This window comes from Centropristis striata, chromosome 11 (assembly GCF_030273125.1).
Source record: "Centropristis striata isolate RG_2023a ecotype Rhode Island chromosome 11, C.striata_1.0, whole genome shotgun sequence".
NCBI lineage: Eukaryota > Metazoa > Chordata > Actinopteri > Perciformes > Serranidae > Centropristis > Centropristis striata.
This window is the reverse complement of record NC_081527.1, coordinates 3,139,978-3,164,864: the sequence shown is the minus strand read 5'-3', so window position 1 is coordinate 3,164,864 and position 24,887 is coordinate 3,139,978. Positions and strand designations below refer to the sequence as shown.

Here is a 24,887-nt window from a genome sequence, read left to right as displayed (position 1 = left end):
TGATGTGATAGAAGGAGGAATAGATGCACATGATTTGTTTTTCTGTATATTAACTGCTCTCCAAAATGTTGATGGGTTTGTGAAAGAGCTGGAGATGAAGTCAATGTGATAATTAGCTTTAGCTTTTCTTAAGGCGGAAGTGCATTTGTTCCTTAGTTTTCTGAATGTGAGCCAGTGAGCTGCCTCATCACTGAGCCTTGCTGTGGCCCACGCTTTGTCTCTTGCTTTGAACATCAGTGCTAGTTCAGTGGTGAACCAGGGGCTTGTTCTATTTTTAACTCTATGTTTCTTATATGGTGCGTGTTTATTGATAAGTGACAGAAAGGAATTTGTAAAATAATCCAGAGCTGAATCTATATTTGGTATTTTATGCGTGTGGTGAATGTTACTTGCAACAAGGTGACAGAGAAAAGCCTCCTCGTTGAAGTGTTTGAAGTTTCTTTTGAGTATAATTTTGGAGCATGATTTTTCAAGTCAACAAGACATTTGAATTCATGTGTTTGTGCTGTGGGGATTTATAACAGAGATGTTTCACTATTTTCTGACATTTCATTGATAAGATTAATAAAACTAGACATATTCTTTATGATGAGAAATGTATGATGGGATAACATAATAATGTCTGCAATAAGTTTAATACATTTCTTTAATTATTTCACAAATTGTATTTTATTGTTTATTAATTGTTTATTTATTTATATCACAATTGACTTGTGTGATGATTTATTTGGTATTTTATAATAGAGATAATAGAGAAGACTTTCCATAATACTGCTGATTTATAACAATAAATGTCCTCTGTGATCTATAATCATTTTATAAAGTTTCATCATCTCTGAGATGTTTTTAGGCTTCATTAAGGGTGCCTGTGGCCAAAGGTCCTCATCCCAAGGCTTTAAATGACTTCAGGCCCGTGGCCTTAACTTCTTTAGTTATGAAGTCTTTCGAGACATTGATTAAAAGGGAGCTCCTGACTAGGACAGAGCATCTTTTAGATCCTCTTCAGTTTGCCCATAGGGCCAAGAGGGGTGTTCAAGATGCTTCACTCACTTTATTGAATTATGTATTGAAACACCTTGAAAACAATAAGACTCATGCTAGGCTGCTATTTGTTGATTTCTCCTCGGCTTTCAATACCATCCAGCCACATATGTTGGTTGAGAAATTAATTGACAGCTTTAATTTAGATTAAGGCCTTGTAGGATGGGTGCTTGATTTTCTCACAAACAGAACTCAGAAAGTGAAACACAACTCTGTCAGAGGAGCTGAGCACATCCAGCGGCGTCCCCCAGGGCTGCGTCATCTCCCCTCTCTTCTACATCTTGTATACAGATGATTGTCGTAGCCACCATGTAAATAGACACATTATTAAATTTGCGGATGATTCGGTAATTGTTAGCCTTCTCGAGGATAAAGAGGACAGCCATGGCCCTATTGTAAATGATTTTATTTGTTGGTGCAAAGATGCTTTCCTTCAACCTAATGTTACCAAAACTAAAGATATGTGTGTTGATTTTAGACAGCATGCTCCAGCAGCCCTCCAGAGCAGTGTCAGAAATGGCCAAGTAGTGGATGTGGTGACCACTTAGAAGTATCTTGGCACCATTTTTGACAATAAATTAAAATTTGATTTCAACACAGAAGCGCTATGTAAGAAAGGCCAGCAGCGCCTTTTTTGTTTAAGAAAACTAGCTGCATTTCAAGTTGATAAGACCTTAATGACTCTGTTCTACAGATCTTTTATCAAATCTGTTATTTCATTTTCTATCATTTGCTGGTATGGTAACCTTGGAATTAAACATAAAAATTCCCTACAGGGCATTGTGAAGGTTGCTAGCAAGATTGTGGGGACTCAGTTTCTTGATTTGAATTGTTTATTTAAAAGGCAAGTAGTGAGGAAAGCTAGGAGTATCTGTTCAGACGGTCCCATCCTCTCAGCTCTGAGTCTGTCTGGTACCATCTGGTGTGTCTTATGTGCCCCGAGGGTGAAAAAGAACAGGTCCAGATATTCATTCATCCCCACTTCCATTAGGAAACTGAACCTGGTTGAACGATGATGGTGATGTTGATAGTGATAGTGATGATGATGATGAGTTTGATATTGACGATGAGGATGATGTTGTTGATGTCGGAGACTTATGTGGTTGACACTTCACCTGGAATTGCCTTCTGTTGCACTATTGTTTTTAGTTTTATCTTTAGATATATATATAATGAGGCTGTGATCTGTTGTATGTATGTGTGTTGTTTTTTATGGATTTTATACACCTAGACTGCAAACAAATTGCCCAAGTTGGGACAAATAAACTATACTTGACTTGACTTGATAATAGTTGACTGACTGTTCCTAATCTCTATTATAAAATACCAATTAAATCATTTTTATGAAATGATTAAAGAAATGTATTAAATTCATTGCAGACATTATTATGTTATTCCATCAAACATTTTCACAACATTACTTTGTTGGATATTACTTTATTTCATTATAAACTAAATAAAATGTCATAGCATCATAAAGAATATGTGTAATCTAATATTATTCATCTTATCAATGAAATGTCAGAAAATAGTAAAAAAAATCTCTGTTATAAATCCCCACAGCACAAAAACATGAATTCAAATGTCTTGTTTTAATAAACCAACACCTTTAAATATAAGTAAATATAAGATTATGACCACATATGATAAAGAAAAGCATTAAATATTCATATTTGAAAAGCCAGAAGTGTTTGGCATGTTTTGATGTGATATATTAACTCAAATGAAGAAAGATGTTTTGACTCATTAAAGTAGATTTGAATGATTCAACACAACATTAAAGTTCAAAGGTGGATTTTCACTGGAGTTGATTCCAGTCAAATCTAATTTATATGATCTTACCTATAAAATGTGAAAAATAATAAAACATTGCCTGTTATAATTTCCCACAGCCCAAACACATCAATTCAAACTTAATAAACCAAGAGTCTGTATATGTTTAAATATGAGTAAATATAAGTTTATGACCATATATGACCAATAAAAGCATGAACTCTTTAAATAGGAGAAGCTGGAACCAGCAGATATTTGACATTTGAGCTTGTAAAATGACTAAAATGATGATTTGATTGTAAAAACAGCTGCAACGAGTGGATTAATCTGCTAATTGTTGCAGCTCTATTCTCACACATCACACGAGGACTCTGAGGAAAGAAACACACTTTTCTCTGATTTACAGCAAATCTCAATGAAAGCTGGTCTTCTTCTTCTCCTTGTGGAAGACTTTTCCATCTGCCTGCTTCCTCCAGCTCAGTGTGACGTCGTCATTCAGCCCCTGGTCCTTCAGCTTCTGTTGGAGCTGACAAACATTATTACTCACACAGAGATTACATTCTGCTTTCTTCTTTACATTTCATCCTCTGGAAGCTCTTTTTCACACTTTTTTTCCTCACATGATAGTTTGTGACTTTCCCTGTTTCTACTTCTCATGTCACGTTGCTGTCCAAAGCATTGTAATGTTTATAACATATAGTTTGTGAATGATTTATTATTTTAAATGTCTCTTTATCTGTTTCCTCCTCAGACTGTTTCTTTTACTGCTTTAATGTGAATTCACTCTCTGAGGGCTGAGAAAGTTTCATCTCATCTCATTTTAAATTTGCTTCTAACAGTCATTTGTTGCTCAGTTTTTGCATCAAAGTTGAATAAAGAGAATAAAAAGAAGATTCAGCTGCTTCAGCATTCCCTCAATCACAGCAGATACAGTCACACTCATCCTCAATCTCTTCACTTTCTTCAAAGACGCTTTAAAAAAACAATCAAACATGATGAGTTGAGAGATTTCTGCTCTGATAATAATCAGCATCCTGTTGATATAAAGTGTCCTCAGTTAGTTTTGTCCTGCCTGTGGTCAGTTTAGAGCTATACTGCAGGCCGCCACCAGGGGGCGTTCAGGGCTTTATCAGTCAGTTAGAAGCAGTTACTTCCTCCATCTGTTGATATTCTCACATTGAAGTCAACACAAACTGATTATCTGCAGTTGGTCACTGCACGCTAACATCAGCATCCTGAGTGTTCACATTTATTGTCCAGAAATGTTTTTTATCTTCTCATTTCATGCTAAAGTAAAGCTAAATCTAATATAAATACTGTTTGAATCAGGGGTTCCCACTCAGATGGAGCGGAGCAGATGAATGGATACTTCTTGTCACAGGTCACATCCCCCCATCCTCCAGAGGAGCTGAAATCTGCTGCTGTACAAGCCTCCTCCCCCAGTTATCAGGTTGCCCTGACTTCCAGTGTCTGAACGAGGAGCTGCTTCCATCCCACCACTTCCAGGAGTCTCTGAAAAGGCCGATCCAGACATATCTTCCTGCTGGAAGCAGCTCCTGGACCTTCTGCTTCTCTGTCTTGTTTCTCACACTGGCCAGGTCTGTGTGGTGTTCTCTGCAGCAGCTCTGGGCCTCAGTCCAGCTCATGGAGTCAGTGAGGACAAATGTCACATCCAGCCCTGAAAATAGAGCAGAGAGAAACAACACTGATGCAAACTTTATATCTGAGTTTCTCTGCGTCTGAATATTTTTCTCAGCAGTTTGATGTTTCTTAATGAATGTGAGCATGAAGCTGAAGTCACCGTGGAGCTGTGTGCATATCAACTCCTTCTCTTGCAGCCCTGTTGACTGAGACAGTGAGGTGGGATAAAGCTGTTAATGATGGAGCTCTTTATATAAACCTTTATATATTTATATCAATGAAGGCAGGACTCACAAAGTCCATCTGCTTTAAATGAGCTTCATGTAAGTGAAGACAGAGAGGCAAAGAGCAGCAGAGAAGGGGAGAGGTCAACAAGCTCAACTGCTCTGTTTTACCTTCACTCATCAATATTCTCCCCTCTGACATCACAGCAGACCGCCTGTTTCTTCTCTGTGACACTCTCTATACTGAGCTCTACTGTTTTGTCCCCCTGATGATGGCAAACAGGGCCGTGCAGAGACCTTTGTAGGGGCAGGTGCTCAAAGTTAAAAGGGGGCACATGGAGCACGGATTTGAAACACAATAGAGAAGCATACCTTGCAGTATAACGGGTTGAATTGTAGCAACCCATATTCATAAAGAATGTAACATGGAATCACAACATACCATATCATTGTACATACTGTACATTATATATTTGTTAGCGGTCAGTGCAAAGCAAAATGAGTCACTGTTTGACCTCATGGGTACATTGAAGAGCTTCTGTTGAGGGGTTGCTGAGGAGGCTGCTGCTGCTGATATTGCTGTATTGATCTGATGTTGTAGACAGTAAAAAGAGCATGGGAGAGATAGTAGCTGATTAAACAAGTGTTATGTGATCATGACAAGATGCAAAGATAACTAACATGTAAAATGGCTCACTGTGACTGACCTGCCGTGCTGCTGATAGTTGGAGGAGACTACTTGCTGAGAGAGGCTGCAGCCAAGGCTGACTGCTTGAACTAAACAGAACAAGTTGCTCATTCAAAGCCATAATTCAAGCTGTGCATTAATTTAGGACATATGAAGATAATGTATTAGGTTGAATTTAGATCATCATTGCACACTGGCCTGTTGCTGAACTGTGGCTACTCTTCCTGGAGTCCTTGCTTTTCAGTTTTAATCAATCTGGAGGACACAATTTAATCAATTCTGACACCTCTTTATTTGAATTTCACAGCTTTATTTTTGTTTTCTAACCTCAGTAAAACCAAATGCAACCAATTGTTTTTACACAAACATGACTTCAACATGAAATGTTTCATCCTGTATTTATTAAACACGCAGAGTGACATTTCATACCTTATCAAAAATTGTACTGTATAGCCACAAATGTTATCCATTCATAATCTGCCCTTTATTATTCCTAGTGCTACTAATAAAGTAAAAAATAATTAAATGATATAGAACTCACACATTCAAATATTTTTGTGCTTTTATTCAGTTTGACTATCGACTTTGCGCAAGACAGCAAGGTTCTAAAAGTTATATAATTTGTATGCATATTATATTTAATTTGTGTATAAATGTTATAAATAAACAAGTACTGATATGTTTAAATGAGAGGTTGAGAAAATCAAGACTCATATTCTTCTAATATTGTTGTGTTTATACTGTAATAGTCCAAAATTATGTGAATATGCATATTGCATAGTTTTAGTGAAATAACATAGTCTATGCCTCGTTGCCTCTAGAAACATAGAGGAAAACAGCTTGACAGTGAAATAACACATGATATCTCTCTAATGCACTTTGCCCATGACAAGAGAAACAGACAGAAACAACAACAACAAAAAGAGTGACGTACTTTTTCCCCACAGCACGCTGTGTGTGGTTAACTAGCGGCTATAACTTGTGAGAGGTGTGTGTGCAGATTTGTACGACACAGAGGATGCTCATTGCTCACTTCACTTCGTCAGTCATCTTACAAGAATACACCGTGCACAAACGAATACCGCTGCAAAACTTCCTCACCGGACCAGTTGTTGACACGAGACTCGCAGTGGCCTCTCCAGCAACTCAGCGATTAGCAGCAGGGCGCGTGCCTGGGCGCGTCAGGGCAGTGAGGGCACATTGTGGATCATGTGACCGGACAAGGTAGATCTAAATTATTACTATTTTGTTTTATTTATTATTATTTTGGGCCACACAGACGGACTTGTACGGACACACATACAAAACAAACAAACAAACAAACAAACAAAAACAAAAAAACCCACACTGACAAAAGGGCACTTTGGGCATCAAGGAGCAAAGGGGAAGGTGCTCAAGCACCCTCCGCCCCCCCCCCTCTGCACGTGCCTTATGGCAAACATATTTTGATACTATTTAACTGATTGACTCAGATTTAAGTCTGGAAACAAGAACTGATAAATAGAGGTATTAACAGGTAAATAAAACAGGAAAATAGAAATTCAAATAGTGTTCTTGGAGTTCACAGAAAATGGAAGCAGTAACAATGAACTCAAGTCGTGACTATTTTCACAACAAAATGTCAACAGAGCCCAAACTACTTTAGTTTAATCCACTTGAGGCTGTTTTTTATTTCCTGTCTCCTGCTGTCTTTGGTCGCCTCAAAAAAATGACTTCAATGTCTAACTGTAACTCTAACTTTTAGGTGTGCTCTCTCTCAGATATCTGTTTGTTTGTTTGTTTGTTTGTTTCCTCAGCTCTATGACGGCTGTGGTCCAGTTGTAGAACATGATAATGTAATAACCCTGATAATGTAGTAAAAATCTGCACTTGAGTCCATTGAAAATGTAATGAAACCTGATAATGTAATAAAACCTGATAATGTAATAAAGTGCATTTCCCCATAATGTAATACACTTTCTACCAATAATGTAATAAAGTATAACACCAAGCACCTTTAGATTTCAAGAAGCTGTTGAATGCATTCGGTTGTCATGGATACCTAGTTTGTGAAAAACGGATGAACGGGTCAAAAGTGAATAAACATTCAACTTTGACCTGTTGGTGGCGCTAGAGCTCTTGAGCTAGAGTTGATACACAGTATCACCACTTGAACCCAAGTAATGGGTGGTCTGCTGTTAAATTATTACAATATTGGGGAATTATTACATTATCAGGACTTGGGAAATGAAGGCTAACCTGATAATGTAATAACCTCCATTAATGTTATACTTTATTACATTATGGGGTTCTACATCCAGTCGCTGCAGGTGAAGACTCCACCTAGCAGAGCCTCGATCCAGAACCAGAGACCAGAACCAGATCTACTCCACTCACACACACATGAGCCTCAAGAGTCCAGCTTGTACTCACCAAGAAATGGAGCGATGTCTGCGAGCTAGTTCAGGCAGGCACCTGGAGCTGTGCTGCCATACTCAGGGCATGCTCCACTCCTCATACTTCCTCCACCTAAACACTCCCTCTATCCAGTCTGGAGCTCTATTTAAGGTGAGAGTAATCCTCAGCTCTCCTCTGCTGCTGCTGATGCTGCTGCTGCATCTGTACTGCTGCTTGCTTTCTCAGCCCAACCACCACCCAGCACCACCTGTAGGCTCCCACGGGGGATTTACTCCATCACTCCTCAACACCTCATGTAACTGATGAGGAGTGATGAGGTCGGAGCCTAGACGCCAAATCTAATCTATGTTCATTGTCCAATGAACACATTATGCATCACGTGAGTTGTCTGACTGAAATGTACTTATTTTAGTCAAATTTTAGTTCCAAACCTTAAATGTGACCTAAACAACATCTGACAACATTAATACAGCAGCATACAACCATTTGCTGTGCAAAGATATAAAGATAGCCTGAAGACAAAGCTCTGGGTTTACCATCCATCTATGTTCAGCCCTCACCTCTGCTCATGAGCTTTGTACGTGACAGAAAGAATGAGATCACAGATACAAGCGGCTGAGATGAGTTTCACAATCGGAATCAGAATCATTTTTGTTGCCAAGTAGATTTTGGCATAGAAGGAATTTCCTGTGATGTATTGGTGCATAAGAACAAACAAAGAAAGTACTAAAATATAGATATACATTAAGGCAAGTACTTCAGCAACTTAAACAGAAAGTATGAAGAATAGAAAAGTCAACAAACTAAAAATATGTTTTTAAAAATGAATTATAAACAGTAATATGTGCCATTATGGAATTATTTAGATGAGGGAAGGAGCTGTGTAAATAGGAGCGTGCAAGTATACAGAATTCATGTCTCCAATGTGTGATATCAGGTCAGGTGGCTGTCCACGTTAATGTAACATATAGAGGGTGCAGGGGGAGAGTCAGTGGGGGTCTCTGGCCTTGTTGATGAGGGGAAGAAACTGTTGTTATGGCGGGAGGTTTTGGTCCTCCAACAGTCTGTGTCCAGGGTGGGAGGGCTCGGCTACAGTCTTGCCTGCAGACGTACAGGTCCTGCAGGGACGGCAGATTGCAGCGATCACCTTCTCTGCAGAGGGAACGATACGCTGCAGTCTGCCCTCGTCCCTGGCAGTGGCAGCAGTGTACCAGATGGTGATGGAGGAGGTGAGGAGGGACTCCATCATGGCAACGTAGAAGTGCTCCATCATCCTCTTTGGCAGGTTGAATTTCTTCAACTGCTGCAGGAAGAACATCCTCTGTTGTGCTTTTTTGATGAGCTCCCACTTCAGGTCCTGGTGATGATGGAGCCCAGGAAGCAGAATGACTCCACAGTGGTGACTGGGGAGTCCCACAGGGTGATGGGGGCAGGTGAGGCTGGGCTCTTCCTGAAGTCCACCATCATCTCCACTGTCCTTAGAGCAGTAGTTCTCAACCTTTTTGAGTCGCGACCCCCAATTTAACATGCATGTTGTCCGCGACCCCCGCTCACTGAACACAATCTCACACGCAGAGTTCAGATCACTGAAAAAAAGAAACAAAATGACCAAAAAGACACAAAATTACCAAAAAGACACAAAATGACCAAAAAGACACAAAATTACCAAAAAAGACACAAAATTACCCAAAAAAGAAACAAAATCACCCAAAAAAAGACACAAAATGACAAAAAAAAGACACAAAATGACCAAAGAAAGGAAACAAAATGACCAAAAAAGACACAAATTGACCACAAAATGACCAAAAAAAGACATTAAGTGACCAAAAAGACTAAAACACATTAACACTTTAACACAGTGGAGACAGAGCTGACTTCCAAAATGATTTGGCGACCCCCAGAAATCATCTCGCGACCCCAATTGGGGTCCCGACCCCAAGGTTGAGAATAGCTGCCTTAGAGCACGGAGCTCCAAGTTGTTCTCACTGCACCAGGTCACCAGATGGTGGATCTCCCACCTGTAGGCCCACTCATCCCCACCACAGATGAGTCCAATGAGGGTGGTGTCGTCCGCCAACTTCAGGAGCTTGATGGATGGTGAGTGGAGGTGCAGCTGTTGGTGTACAGGGAGAAGAGCAGAGGAGAAAGAACGCAGCCTTGAGGGGATCCAGTGCTGATGGTCCAGGAATCAGAGACAAGTTTCCCCAGACTCACATGCCTCCTGTCAGACAGGAAGTCTGGCATCCACCTGCAGGTGGAGTCAGGAGTCAGCTGTGTGTGTGTGTGTGTGTGTGTGTGTGTGTGTTTGTGGGGGGGTTAAGTGTTGCATCTCTGTTTTTATATTCTGCACAGCACTTTGTGTTGCATTCATTGTATGAAAAGTGCTTTATAAATAAAGTTTGATTTGATTTGATTTGACACAACCCCCTCTGATGTTTACAGAGCCATGCCATTTGAGAATGAATGTTTGTCTTGCTTGCACAGAAACCAGGCCATTACTAACTAACACATTAATTTAGGGTCGACTACAAGAACTCACATACAGTTTACTTGAAACTGACCTTTTAACAGACACACAGAATCAAAGTTAGCATGGTCATTTAGTTCTCCCGAGACAGAAGACTGTCCGCCATTTTGATTTTACCTGCAGCTTTGTCTGCCCAAACCTAACAACACACACACACACACACACAAGCATAAACATCACATGCTCTCAATTTCACACTGTAAATAATCTGTTAGATTACATTTTGTGTAAACCTGACAGAAATAAACAGGTAAAGTGTTAATACATTTCACTGAACAAGAGTAGTGGAATAACTGGATTTATATTAGTTATGATTAACATGGGGTGGACAAAATAACAGAAACCCCAGTTACTGAAAGACACTTTGTGAAAGAGGATGATTTAAGGAAATATATAACAGAGGTACAGCGTGAAGAAATCAGTGTTATGGAGAATATTTTAACAGATTATTTTAATAATTCATTGATATGGAGAATTACCTTTTTTTTCTTTGTCTGACTTTTTAACATAATAGTAGTTATAGTAGCAGAAGTATTATATGGAACTATAGAAACAAAACTGAATTAAGAAATAAAATAACTAATGATTTATTGTGTTTCAGCTTGTCTTAACACAAGAGATTTCTGAATGGAGTCTGGTTTGTGATCTTGTGCTGATGTTAAATGTTAAAACAGTCGACAAATTCAAAATAAGCACGAGACAACCTCTATTCCTTTATGTAACTTTTATTAAGAAACTTTTCTCCATCAAATAAATATAATACATCTGGAATATGTTGTGCTGTGAAATCATCATCATCATCATCATCATCATGTGGGTACCTGCACTTCCTGTGACTAACCACAGGGTGGCGCTCTCTGTCTGTGATAAAGTTCAGTTTGTATCACACAGCCATGTTGTTAGAGCTTATTTATGGCTGTGACTCCTTTCTAACACCGTAAAGAGACATGTGATGTCACACATGTGATGCAATATGTTTTCACGTTGAAAATGATCCAACTGTTCAGAATTATACCCTACGTAATAGAAGAACAATCTGTGGAAATAATATGAAATGTATCACGACTGTTCCCTCAACGTCTTAAAGGAACAGACTGACATTTGTCTCACAGTGTTATTCCATTTAAAGGGAAACTGACAAAGAATGTTCACAAAGTATTTCATCATAAAATAAGCTGCTGTTTGACTTATTTTTAATTTAATTGATGAAATTATTTAAATAAACTCAAACAATAGAATATAATAAAAATAGTAAACAGATAAAATAGGTGAATAACAAAATGGATACTAGTAATGAAAATAAATGAATAATTTGATAAGAATAATTACAAAAAATAGTAATAGTAATAAAAAATAACAACAGTAATAATAAAAATAAAAATAATTATAGTAACAATAATTATCATTACCATTATAAAACCTGATTAAAAACAAGCCAAATATGAAATAAATGAAATACATTGAAAGGGAAAACTGGCAAAAAAATTCACAAAGTATTTAATCATAAAATAAACTGCTATTTGACTTATTTTCATTTTATTGATCAAATTATATAGATAAACTCAAACAATAGAATATAATAAATAGATAAATATAATATAATAGATTGATATTTTGATCAACAAATGGATATTAATGATGAAAATAAAAAATAGAAAATAGCATTTAAAAAAATATAAATAATGATTGTAAACAACAACAATAAAAATAATCCAAACTATAATAACAATTATTATTATTATTATTATTATTATTATTAATTATAATATTAATAATATCATTACCATCAAAAAAACACTATATGGGAAAAAAAAGACAAATATAAAATAATTTAATTTAATTAAAAAAGGAAATACAGTAAATAATTAGACTGCAAACAAATAAATGGATCTCTATTAAAAGCCAGACTCAAACAATAAAAGACAATGAATGACTGAAAAAATGAATAAAGGAATAAATAGATAGATGAAACTGGAATATTTATTATAGGGATTATTAAAAGGCCACGAGCAGAAGACCTGAGGGTTCTACAGGGTTCATACGCTAAAAGCAACTCTGAGAAATAAATAGGACATAAAACATGAAGAGCTTTATAAACAATCAAAAGGACTTTAAAATCAATTGTGAAGCAAACAGGCAGCTAATGCAGAGACTTTAAAACAGCTGAAGACTCTGTTTAATATTAGTGTGAAGACACAGGAAAGTGAGGTGCTTTGAAGCAGCCTTATCTCTCCACCACAGGGGCTGATGGGAGGTCTGAGGACCTGTTAGAAACCACGTGGCCCTCGTCTGATCTCGCAGCTCCTCCTTGTTTGGCCTCAGCTGCATCAGAGCGCCACTTCTCCCCAGGTTCACCAGAGGAAACACCGCTGCACAAAATGCTTTTCCTCCCAGCTGCTGCTCTGTGCTGTCTGTGCTCAGGTGAGTGTTTCCAGCCAATCAGGAGCCAACAAACTCCACCTTTAACAAACACTGTCACACTCACCTTCATCTACCTGTCTGTCTCCACACAGCGCTGGCTGCCATGGCAACACAGCTGCTTCAGGAGGATTTAACATGGACCAGGAGAGTTGGTGAAAGAGTCTCCTTCAGCTGTCGAGGCACTGAACAGTGTGATAGCAGTTATGTATACTGGTACCAGAAGAGAGACACAGAAACATTCACAGTGATTCTTGATATTAGAAGGCGTGATGGTTACATAGATAAAAGTTACAATCATCCTCAGAAAGATGATTTCTCAGCTGTGAATAAACAGAACGGCTGTGAGTTGCAGATCCAGAGCGTTAAACTAACTCATTCAGCCACCTACTACTGCTCCTGTTATAAAGCTCCCCACAGTGATAAAATATCCCTGCAGCCTGTACAAAAACCTCCAGATGAACAGATGTCAAACAGTGTCTGTGACAGGAAGAGAGCAGTAAACCACAGCCCAGGTTCACATATTTCACCTCCATCTCAGCCAGAGTCACAAACACACTGAACTGAGGGATTTATTTTCTTTACTGCTGTCAGGATTTATTTGATATGATATTTATTCATATTTTTATCAGATATTCCAGCAGCTTTATTGTTGTTCCACACAGTGAGGACAAACTAGCAACACAGAGACACAAAGATAAAAGAAGAGAAAGAGAAAAGAGTCAAATGAATATTACAAATAAACTGAGTCAAAAACATCAAGAAGTCTTGTTTGAAAAGCAGTTTGTCATTAAAAACACGATGAAACAAAAACAAGCTTCAGCATTTTGATAAAGATTAAAATCCTCTGCTTTGACCTGCTGCAGGAATAAAGTCCGTTCCTCCTCACAATGCTGACCTGCTTCCTGTGGCTCCTTCACAATAAAAGCTTTCTTCCATCACATGTTGGAACAGATTTGAGCAGATCATTTCACTTCAGTAAATGATACAAGTGAATTGTAGGATTTGTGACAGTTCCCCCTCAACAGAGATTTGGTAAATGTATTTGGATTGAATGAAGGTTTTTCTCTGTGAGCAGTGGGACCTTTGGCTCCGTCTTTACATCCAAACAAAACTTTGATCCAGAACAAGAGAACTGTTGGCCTGATTTCTATCACATCTACAGTGGATGTTGATGGTCCCCAGAGGATGAATCCTCATATTTATACAAGTTTTAAGATCTCATTTTAACTGCTAATCAACAGAGAAATGTCTCATGAGCGTATGTGACAGAATATTAATATACAAGATATTTGAAGGTTTGAAAACAAAGAATAATGATATTAATGTCAAAGCCTATATACATACATCCAAACACTGAGATCACTTTTGGATTTCACTTGACAACAAACCTTTTCAAGCAATAAGGTTCATTCTGGCTTTATATTTTTGACCTTCAGGTCAACAGAAATATTTGAGTGTTTACAATATTTGTCCTAAAGTTTAGTTTGAGTTGTTCACTGTTTGTTTGTGTGAACAGTAACTCTGGTCTCATGTGTTGACCTGATTTAAAAAGAAGGAGGATAATAATAATAATAATAATAATAATAATAATAATAATAATAATAATAATAATAATAATCATGGGCTCAGCACCCCTAAAACTTGGAGTAAGAAATGTTGTTATTCTAATATTTTTGTTTCGTCTTTGACAAACTTAAATGATGTCCAAAACAAACTCCATAGTTTGTGGTTTAAATGTAAATGTTAAGGATGAAAATGAAAACACCCCCGCTTAGCAAATGGTATCATCCTCCTCTCAGCCGCTCCCTCTGCACCGCTCCGCTGGCCGACCGGCATCCAGCGACACACGCAGAGTGAGAATCCTTTAGTTGTCGTGTTGGGAATCAACTAAGTAAGTTGCTCCAGCTCTGTCTCATACTTCTTTCCTTTTACCTGGAGTTGTTCACATTCAGATACCATATCGGAGAGTACTGGAGTCCGGGCACCGTTTTCCAGTTAGTTAGCCCGGTTAGCTTCGTTAGCGCCATTAGCGCAGCTACAGTCAAACTGGAGCGGTCCGTTTATTAAACAAAAGGAGCAGTGCCACAAATTAACTGTGTACCTGTGAAGTGCGTACTTGTGTCTCTGTTGTTAAAGTTTATCGTTACTTTAGAGACATAATTTGACGTCACGCGTGTCTTTTTCTGGTCCGTCGTCATGGAAACATGACTCCCTGTCAGGGCATTTGGACCAGAGTGAAAACAAACGACATAATCACTGTATAATACCAGTATGTGTGAAAACACTCACTGTGGCTTTTTAAATGAATTGTTATTTATTCCTAGTTTATATTTGATATTTTTCAGTTGTGTCTTACTGTCAAAGTAGACAATAAAAAATAGTTAAAAGTTTTTCTTTCCTGTGTTTATTCGTGTTTTGCAGAGGATTTAACCTGAACCAGACTTTGCAACAATAATAATCACATTACATTCATGCAGACGTAGTAGTATATACTACACACACACACACACATACACACACACACACAGTAGGTACATAGTAGGTACACTATTTATAACACAAAGCTATGAGATGTGTGAAAGATAACTCCTACACTGTAAAACCCGACAAGTTAATATAACTCAAAAAAATTGGTGAAATTGATTACATCGAAATTTTCTAGTTTCACTTACTCAACTTTGTGTGTTATATTGACATTTTAAATTAAGTAGCTTTAACTAAATTATTTTAAGTGGCACTAACTAAATTTTTTAAGTGACACAAACATTCTTGTATCAGTACTTTTTACTTGGTATTTTGTTTTCACAGTAAGAATAGAATTAAGTATGGCTTCCTTAAATATTTTTATTACCTTTAACATAAAAAATTTAAGTTGTCTGTAAGAAATGATTCACTTAATATGTACTTAACTGTTTTAAGTTAAATTAACAATGCACAAAACTCCTATATAATTAAAAACATTACTTAATTTAAAAGCAAAACTGCAAGTTAGTTTACCTTGAAACATTTTATGTAATCAGTTTCAAAAAATGTTTTAAGTAGCTTTAACTAAAAAGCCCCAAATACATATGTTTTGAATAGAAAAAAATATATAACATTTGAAATGCCAGACCAAATTTATTGAGTAACCACAATTAAAGAGTGTCGCAAATGGAGGATTACATTCCAAAAATAGTACAAGGGCCTTGCAAGAAGACTTGAGGACTCCTAATCACTTTGTTACATAAGGACTTATCAAAAACAGCTGCCAAACGGTAACATTAAAAATGCAAGCATTATTTAAAACACAGTCCAGAACCTCAAAACAATGTTTGTCCTATGACCTGTTTTTTTATGTGTTTTATATGAAAAAAAAACCTTTTTATTTTCCATGCTCAACTCTTAATATTTTGCTGAACCCTAATTACTTCAATACTTTAAACACTTCCATAAACGTTATCCAACTTTGGCATCCAAAATGTATCCATTACATCTTCCAAAACTTAAAAAACTGCCTTTAAAAAACCCAAAAAACAATCACTTTGTGACAATATGAATGAAATCCTCTGTCACACATTATTCAGACACTTTTAGACATTTCCATAAAACTTTGTGTACAAATGTTACAACCTAAATGTACATAGTACATTCAATAACACAACTAAAACCGGGCCTGAGCAATGTTGTGAACTTTGTTTACATATTAGGATCCCTCCACAATCAGCAAGTCATTTTTAAGGGTCAGCACCCGAGGCCTCAACTTCCCATCATCCAGGCCCATAAGTACTTTCTGGATGAAGTCAAACGTGTTTGACATGCCGTTTGGGTAACTTAGATGCAAGGCATAAAAAAGTGCAAAAAGTGTGACAAATGCCTCAGCCATTTTGGAAAATTCCATAACTATGTTACCCTCAAGTACAATTGCAGTCTTCTCTGGGCAGAAGAATGTTGCATCTGTTGAATCTGCACTGATCAACAGGATCCCTACTGGTAGATCTTCAGTGATTGGTTCATCAGACTTCGCCATCTGAAGACAACAACAGAGAACTGTTATGTGAGATAACCTGAGCTATCTCCCAAAGCTGTTTGCAGGCAATTCATCAGTAATGAAGACAGAAAACAGTCAGATAGAACCATCCAAAACAATAATCACAATACATAAATGCAAATGGTTTCTCAGGTCAGTCGCAGGTCACAGTCAATATAAAACGTGGAACAGATTTATATAAAATTATTTATGTAAAATGTAGAACAGAATGTTTTGTCTCCCAGCCTGAAATTTGTTCATTTTACCATGTTATAAACAAAAAATTTGATCTTCAATTGACTAAATATTTTCCATTGTCATTGTTGCAATAAAAAAAATAAAAAAAAAATGTAATAAATAGAGATTCTAAATTTTTAAAAATAGAATGAAAAATTCAGACTTACACATTTATTTTTATTTTTTAAGCTAAAGAGCTGCATTTCAAAGGCATCCAAAGGAATAAATCATGCTCAGCACTTGAAATGAATTAAATATAGTTGGAATTTACTCAGCACAATATTAAAGATGCTATATGTTGTATATGCCTTTTTTTATGATTTGCATCCATTGTATACCTTACATTATCTATACTACTTATGGAATTACTTATTGCCTGCAACAAGAACCTGAATGCAATCTGGTCAGCAGAAGAGAAGAAACATTTGCTGAAAAAATTCTCACAGACAAGGTCCATATCTAGTGATATAGCTTGAAACATAAGCAAATATATGTATTTTTTTATTTCATTTTTTTATTCTTTTTTTTCTTCCTGCATTGCAGCAACTTAAACAATGTAACAAAATAAAAATAAATACCAGTAATTGTATTGTATTGTTGCAGAGCAAATGCTTAATTGTACTTACATCCCAAAACTTCAGAAATGTAGAGTCATCTTCATGAAGATAAGCTGGGAGGGCACGAAGGACAGCAGCCCGTTTGATGTGACATCAACTTGTTCCTTGCGTGTAAGAACAAAACAGAATAACAGTAACTAAATTATATAGATATGAATTATTATATATCTACACAAACACATACACCGACATAGTACAACTTTTAAGCACCAACAATCTTAAGCAATTGACCTGGTGGTCATAAGCATCAAAGAGCTGACCCAGAGTGTCAGCTACTTTCCCTGTGCGTGCAGCTCTCTTTCTGAACAAGCTCTGAAGACGGGGGGCATGTCGGTCCAACTCAGCATAGAACTGGTTCTTCAGGTTGATGTTTGCAATCCTGTGAAACTGACCTGTACAAAGTACATGAATGTTTAAGTCAGATTGTAATGTATATGTGGCCCTGTAAGGAGATATAAACAGCAACAAAGCATTCCTGAATACTGCCCAGTACTGCCAAACATTGACCTTGAACTGTTTCAAGTTTGGGGGAAAACATCCATACCACTACACTACCAAATCACACTCAATGGTATTCACTGCAAACCTGAATGGATTTTTTCAGCTTATCACTGACAAAGTCAGTCTGAAGAATGAAATTGAATACATGTGCCTAGATAGATTTACTTAAAAAAATATTGTTTACCTGTGACTCTATTTGAAGAGCAGGCCAGCGTTCCAGGATCTCTCCAACAGGTAGGTCATCATTTATGACCTCTTTGCGCCGTAGGCCAAGCCATGGTAAAATTAAACAATATTCTCATCAATTGAAAACAATATTCTCACCAATTGAAAACACTTGTGAAACAGGTTTTACATTAATTTGATTGTGGTGCATTAATTTACATTTCAGCAACTATGCAAAACAAATATCGAAAAAAGCTTAATGTTTGCCAATAACATACCAGGTTGAAGACTCTGTATGTCGGCCTGTTGCTTCAGCCTTCAGAGAAAAAATAATGACATTTTAAGCAAGATAATACACTTTCAACAAAAGCATTATGTACAATATCTTTGAAGTATTACATTGATTAATGTATTAACCTCACACAGTGAAATGTCTTAATCCCAAACTTATTAAAACAGGTTTATGAACATATTTCACTTTACTCAGACTTAAGTTCTTGCTAATCTATAGATATTGTGACAAATGGAAAATGTAAACAGTTCTTATATCTCTAAACCAAGACATAAAAGGGTATTGCTACACTCTCAGGTTAAGAAGAGAGATATTATCTATTTTTTATTTATTATTATTTGTTTTCAATAAAATCTTATTTCTGTTTGACAGTCGGAATGACCTTAACCATGCAAAGACTGGGAACACTTGACCGCTGGACTGCGATTATTTTTCCACACTGATTACAAGCCAGTTTACGTGCGTTATAAAAAAACAGAAATGGAAACTGATGTGACCTTAACTTTAAAGTTAAACCCTCCATACAAAACATTAACATTCAGTAACCGTTAAGCCGAGACATGCCCGGACATGCATGCCGATGAAACATGCAGTTCCAGTCGACATTGTGTGGTAAAATCAACTTTATGAAATTTACCAGACAACTTTCTACACAAGACAAAATTTCCACTTTGACATAAAAATCCCACAAGTCCACTTTCTAATCCCTCTTTACATGTAAATTAGCTAACAGTTAAGTGAGGCATTTACAAATTAAGCTAGCCAAATCACATTTAACGGACAGATACAAATAACTGCAGACAGCCCGAATGCACACCGTTAAAATATGGCGCTTAAACAACTCTTAACTTACTAAATTAGTGCTCCCAAAGCGAATATGAAAATAACGGAGGTCAGGGCGGTGAGGGCGGTCAGCACGGCGTTCACTGTTAGCGACTCCTGCTGAGAAAGTTGCTTCGTTCTCGGCTTTTCTTGACGACGCGAGTAGCGGTAATGGCGGACTTTCCGACAGGCTTGGAGAAGAAGGACGCGCGCACGTGACGTGACGTCATCAAGTTTACTGTCAAACTATTTGAGTACAGTGACTAAAATAAATGAAAGCGGTCGAGTACTGTTAACTTAAAAGTACAAATTTGTACTAATGACTCAGAAAATATGTGGTGTATTAACTTTTTTAATTTTTTGAGCACAGATTATTTAATTTAACAAGCTTTTACTGTCCGGTCTCTCTCTCTCTGTGTGTGTGTGTGTGTGTGTGTGTGTGTGTGTGTGTGGTCTGCCAGTGACCAATGGACATACGACAGTTCTTTAAAAGAAAAAAGACAGATTCAGGTGAGAGACTAGGGACAGTCCATAATGATCTCTGTCTTGTTCTTTCTTCTTCTGAAGCGTGTTAAGCTAAAGTAACAGATAATATAAACCAGCTATCTGTATGTTGTATCAAATTACTTCTGTAGGAAATGGTCTGCTACAATATATTTGTGTATGATTGTCAGTGCCAAGGGAAAGAGAGAAAGATAGAGAAGGAGAAAGGGAAAGGGAGAGCACGCAGGAAGAACCAGGTGAGAAAACAACAACAATAAATTGATATATAGTGAATAGTGGCGAGCAAAACAGTAACAACTCATACTCCTATTCTAATTTATTGGCATTACTGTAGGTGGCCTATATTTTGCATTTTGTTGTCCAAGTAGCTGTTACTTTGTTCAGTGACAATAAAGTTCAATCTAATCTAATCTAAAAAAAAAAAAGTCTGTTGTGCTTTTACAGTCAGGAGAGTCAGTGTGGATGTTAAAGTCTCCTAGGAGGAGGACAGATGGGGAGACGGAAGACAGTTGTGTGAAGAATTCTAAAAATCTGACAGAAAGGTTGGGTTGGGTTTGGGTGGACGGCAGATAATAGCAATGATGAGGTTTTGGAGCGGGGAGTTTAAATGCCAGATGTTCAAAAGATGGTGCAGCAATGATGGAGAGTGGCCGAGGGTTGAGGTCTTGGTGGTGTTTTCCTCCTCCTCGGCCCTTAGAGCGAGGGATGTCCATGTATGAATATCCAGCAGGGAAGGTTTGGTTTAGTGTGAAATATTCCATGGGTTTTTGCCAGGTTTCAGTCAGACAGAGGAAGTCTAGTTGTTTGTCAGTGATGAATTCATTTAAGATGAGGCTTTTATTGTTGAGGGATTTTTTTTCTTTTTCTTTTTTCAGAGGCTTTTGTTTTGAAGTTTGCATGGAGGAAGTGGGTACTGGGTGAAGGTTGAAGGCATTCACGTGGTGGTTCTCCTGATGACGTGGTGAGTTGTTGTGGTGACAGAATGAGGAAGTGCAGCAGCTGTAGTCGGTCCAGAGAGATGGGACGGGAGCCTCTATGGGTGTAGTGACGGCGTCGTAGAAGTCCAAAGTGTTTTATTGCGGTGATAAGTTGGTAACTCTGGTCTCATGTGTTGACCTGATTTAAAAAGTAGGAGGATCACAACTCTTTCTCCTTCAAATCAAAACAAGACTACAGAGCAACACACACTGGCTGTGTGGCCCAGCGTCCTGTCATTGGACGCACACACGTCATAAATCAAAGTAATGGAAAATTTAAAGACGTGAGCTGATGATGGTGTTTGATAAAAACTGACCAAAGTCAGTAGGGTTCATCCTCTGAGGAACATGAACGTCTGAACCAACGATCCACGGAGACACTCTGCTAATGTGTCTAAAAAGGACATAAAAGAAGAGACAGTCATGTTAATATGAACATTAGAGAAACACATCATGGAGCTGAAATATGATACTGCTTCATAATGTGGACTGGTTCACCTCAGCTGACACATTCAGCAGCAGACAGGTTTTTGTACGAGTCTTTCTCACTGTGGGAGGAGGGCTGGTTCTACTTCATCTTTGGCTCTGGAACTAAACTGTTTGTAGGTAAGAATAAACTTTCTTTTTCCTTCAGTTGCTTTATTGAAAATGTGTTTTAATGAGTTTCTGCTGCTTGTGACTTTTTTCATCATTAGTAGAGAATTCTTGCAGCCATGCAGCTATTGTTACATAAAAAAAGCTTCATAATTCCTGAAAAGTTGTTTAAATCTCACGGCACAACTCAAGTGATTCTTTATTTCTGCAGGAGATGAAACTGATTCATATAGAAAAAGTTTGATATTGGAAATGTTTCAAATATACAGTATGTGATCCTCTCAGTAATTCAGCAGCGCCTCTTGTTTTTTTTAAACAACACACTATAACTATCACTACAATTGTGTTTTATATGATGATAAACATGTCCTAAAGATATATTTATCATACTGAATATGATATGTCAATTAAATAGAACGTATGGAGACTAATGAGTCATTTCTATATGTGATACAGGATGATATCTAAAGGTACACACTTTTCTGTTTGTGTCAAAACACAAAATAATTATAAATTATATATGATGCTTCACATAAACATGAAGTTAAAACCTTTAGGAAAGTATAGATCAAGAGTAAAGTATACAGCGGAAAACGTGTAAATAATTTTAACACAAATTTAGTTGCTGTATTATATTATATGAGCTCATGTTTACTTCTGTCATATGTTATTTATATGATCATTCAGTTTTTGATTAACTCAGGGTCCTTTTTTCATGTTCAATAGTGTTTTTATTCAATTTGGAAGATGCAGAAAGTTAATTTTATTTGGGTATCAAAGTTTCCATTTTATAGTATAAAGTACAATTAAAAAGTTATCTGATTACATATTTTTGTAATCCAGTGGATCAATTTACTATAATGACAAAAACTGCCGTGAAATTTCTGTTCAGCAGCTGAATCCATTTCAGAGTAATCTGCCCCAACCTGCTGATATTATATTATATTATATTATATTTCATTGTATTATATTTTATTATAATATATTGCATTATATTACATGATAACATATAAAATATTATATTACATCAAAATATATTACGTTATATTATATATTTTATTTTATTTTAGATTATATTGTATTATGTGGCAGTTTTTATTCACATATGACAGAATCAAACATTGTTGCAGGAAGTTTAAATTGCAAGAAAACAGTTTGTGCCAAATATAATAAAATTTATAACAGATAGAAATGGTAAGAATTCATAGTTTAAAAATGCAAAATTATTGAGATCAATAAAACGACAATTGCATTTGATTAAATATGTAAGTTATAATCATGTGTAGAAAATGATGAAGAAAAATTGTTTTACACTTTCACAATAATATAATATTTGACTTCATCCTAAAGGATCAAGACCGTCTTTTTATTATATGATATTGTATTATATTATATTATATTATATTATATTGTTTGATATTACATTATGCTATATTACATTATTTTATATTATGTTATTAAAATATATTTTAAACCTGACACTGACAAATTTGGACATTTTCTAAGTTGAAAATGAAACAGAATGAGATTTTCAGATCATTTCTTAAACATATTCAATTAAAAAGTGTACAAAGAAAATACATTAAATGTTAAAATGGATAATCGGACAAAGCGATTTTGGAATTTAATGTAAATGTATTTTGAAATATGTTCTGCACATCATGCTAAATTAATACTGTAATATATTATATAATTATGATATTGTAATATCATATGTACTTTATTTTATTTTATTAAGTGGACATTTTCATTCACATTTGAAAGAATCAACTATTTTTGCAGGAAGTTATGAAAAAATGCAATGAAAAAAGTCATAAAATGATTTATGTCTTGATTTGTTCCTATATGAATTGTAAAAGGTTTATTGTGATAAATATGTGGTTAATATCCCAGACGAGCCCCCATTTAGTCATAACCCGACTCCTGGGCCATGACAAAAACGGGAATGGACACAAAGAATGATGATAAATTAAAGGAGATTTATTGTGATAAAGTAAAGAAATCAGTCCAAATGTGGAGTGTGTCAGTCAGTAACATCAGTAATGTCAATGTGAGTGAATGAACACAGAGTTAAAGCAAAGCCGCCATCCTGTGGCTCCTTCAAGGACACTAACAAAAAGCAGTAACTGGGAGCCTCGCCTCTCAATAACTAGACACTGGACTGGAGCGTCAACATTCAATATGTTGTGTTCCCTGACATGAAAATAATATTTCAATATTTCAACTGTGTCACATTTAAAAAGACATTTCCATTGTATGAAGGTACAAGTCATCATTATATGAAATGAATTTCTCTCGGTAAGAAAAATGAATGATAAATAATGTGAAATGAAAGATGTGATCTTGTGTCCCCATATAATCCATGCTGACATTAGATGCTGAGTGTGTTTCATATGAAGGTGAATACAGTATATGTAGTGAACTTTGTGCTGTATTGATGAGTAGTTTAGTGATCAGAGTACATGTAGTTTCCAGGATCACACTGAATGCAGTGCAGTGCTGTAAGCTGCTGTTGACTGTGTCAATGTGTGTCTGTGCTGCTTGTTGCTGCTGTCAAACTTCAGGTGAGCAGGTAGTGAAGCCCGTGGTGAGCGTGTACCCAGCAGCACCCAGAGCCCACCTGGAGGGGAAGAGCTCCCTGCTGTGTCTGGCCTCAGCCATGTTTCCTCCTCTGGTCCGCTTCTCCTGGACAAGACGAAAGGAGAACGGTCCTCTGGAGGAGCTGCCCCCTGCTGAGGGAGAGCAGCTGGAGCTCAGAGAGTCGGGACGCACCGCCGCCATCTTGCTGCTCCCTCAGCAAGAGAGCAGCACGTATAAATACCGCTGCTACGTCCAGCACGAGGGGGGCCAAGTGGAGGCCCCAACAGAACAAGGTAATGAAGGCTCTCTGACTGTGTTCAGCAGTGATTCAGCTTCATGTGGAGACGCTGTCAAAGAGAGCAGAGGAGCAGAGGACTGACATTTCTCACTGCAACTCCAAACATTTCACTCCTTTTCTGTTTCAGAGGTTCCAGGGAACTTTTTCCAGATTCAGTGCAGGGTGATGCTGCTCTGCCTGCTGTACACAGTGCTAATAGTGAAGAGTCTGGTGTTCTGCTGTGGAATCTTTCTGCTGATGATCCTCAGAAACAAGGGACCGTCCACCAACTGCATACATGCTGACTGACTATTTTCTGCCTTTTCTCACCATCAAATCTCATCAATTCATCTCATTCATCACGCTGATTAGTATTCACAAATATCAATGATGACGTGTTGTGGTTATTATGGAAAAGGAAGATACAGTCATCCTAAAAATATAAATACATATATACACGTATAAATATGCAGTTCCTAAGTGTACATTCTGTCTGCTGTTATTTTGATATTTTAGTTAATTTCCACTTTGAATTGCGACCTGTATAATAATAGAGATTTATTCTCAATCATTAGCTTCTTGTAGACGTATTATTGTTTAGTA

The 24,887-nt window shown here is 36.9% G+C and overlaps 1 pseudogene; it reads left to right on the top strand.

The window, feature by feature from the left end:
- Positions 1-12,370: 12,370 nt before the first annotated feature.
- LOC131980937 (immunoglobulin kappa light chain-like) lies at positions 12,371-24,593 on the top strand (annotated as a pseudogene).
- Positions 24,594-24,887: the final 294 nt, after the last annotated feature.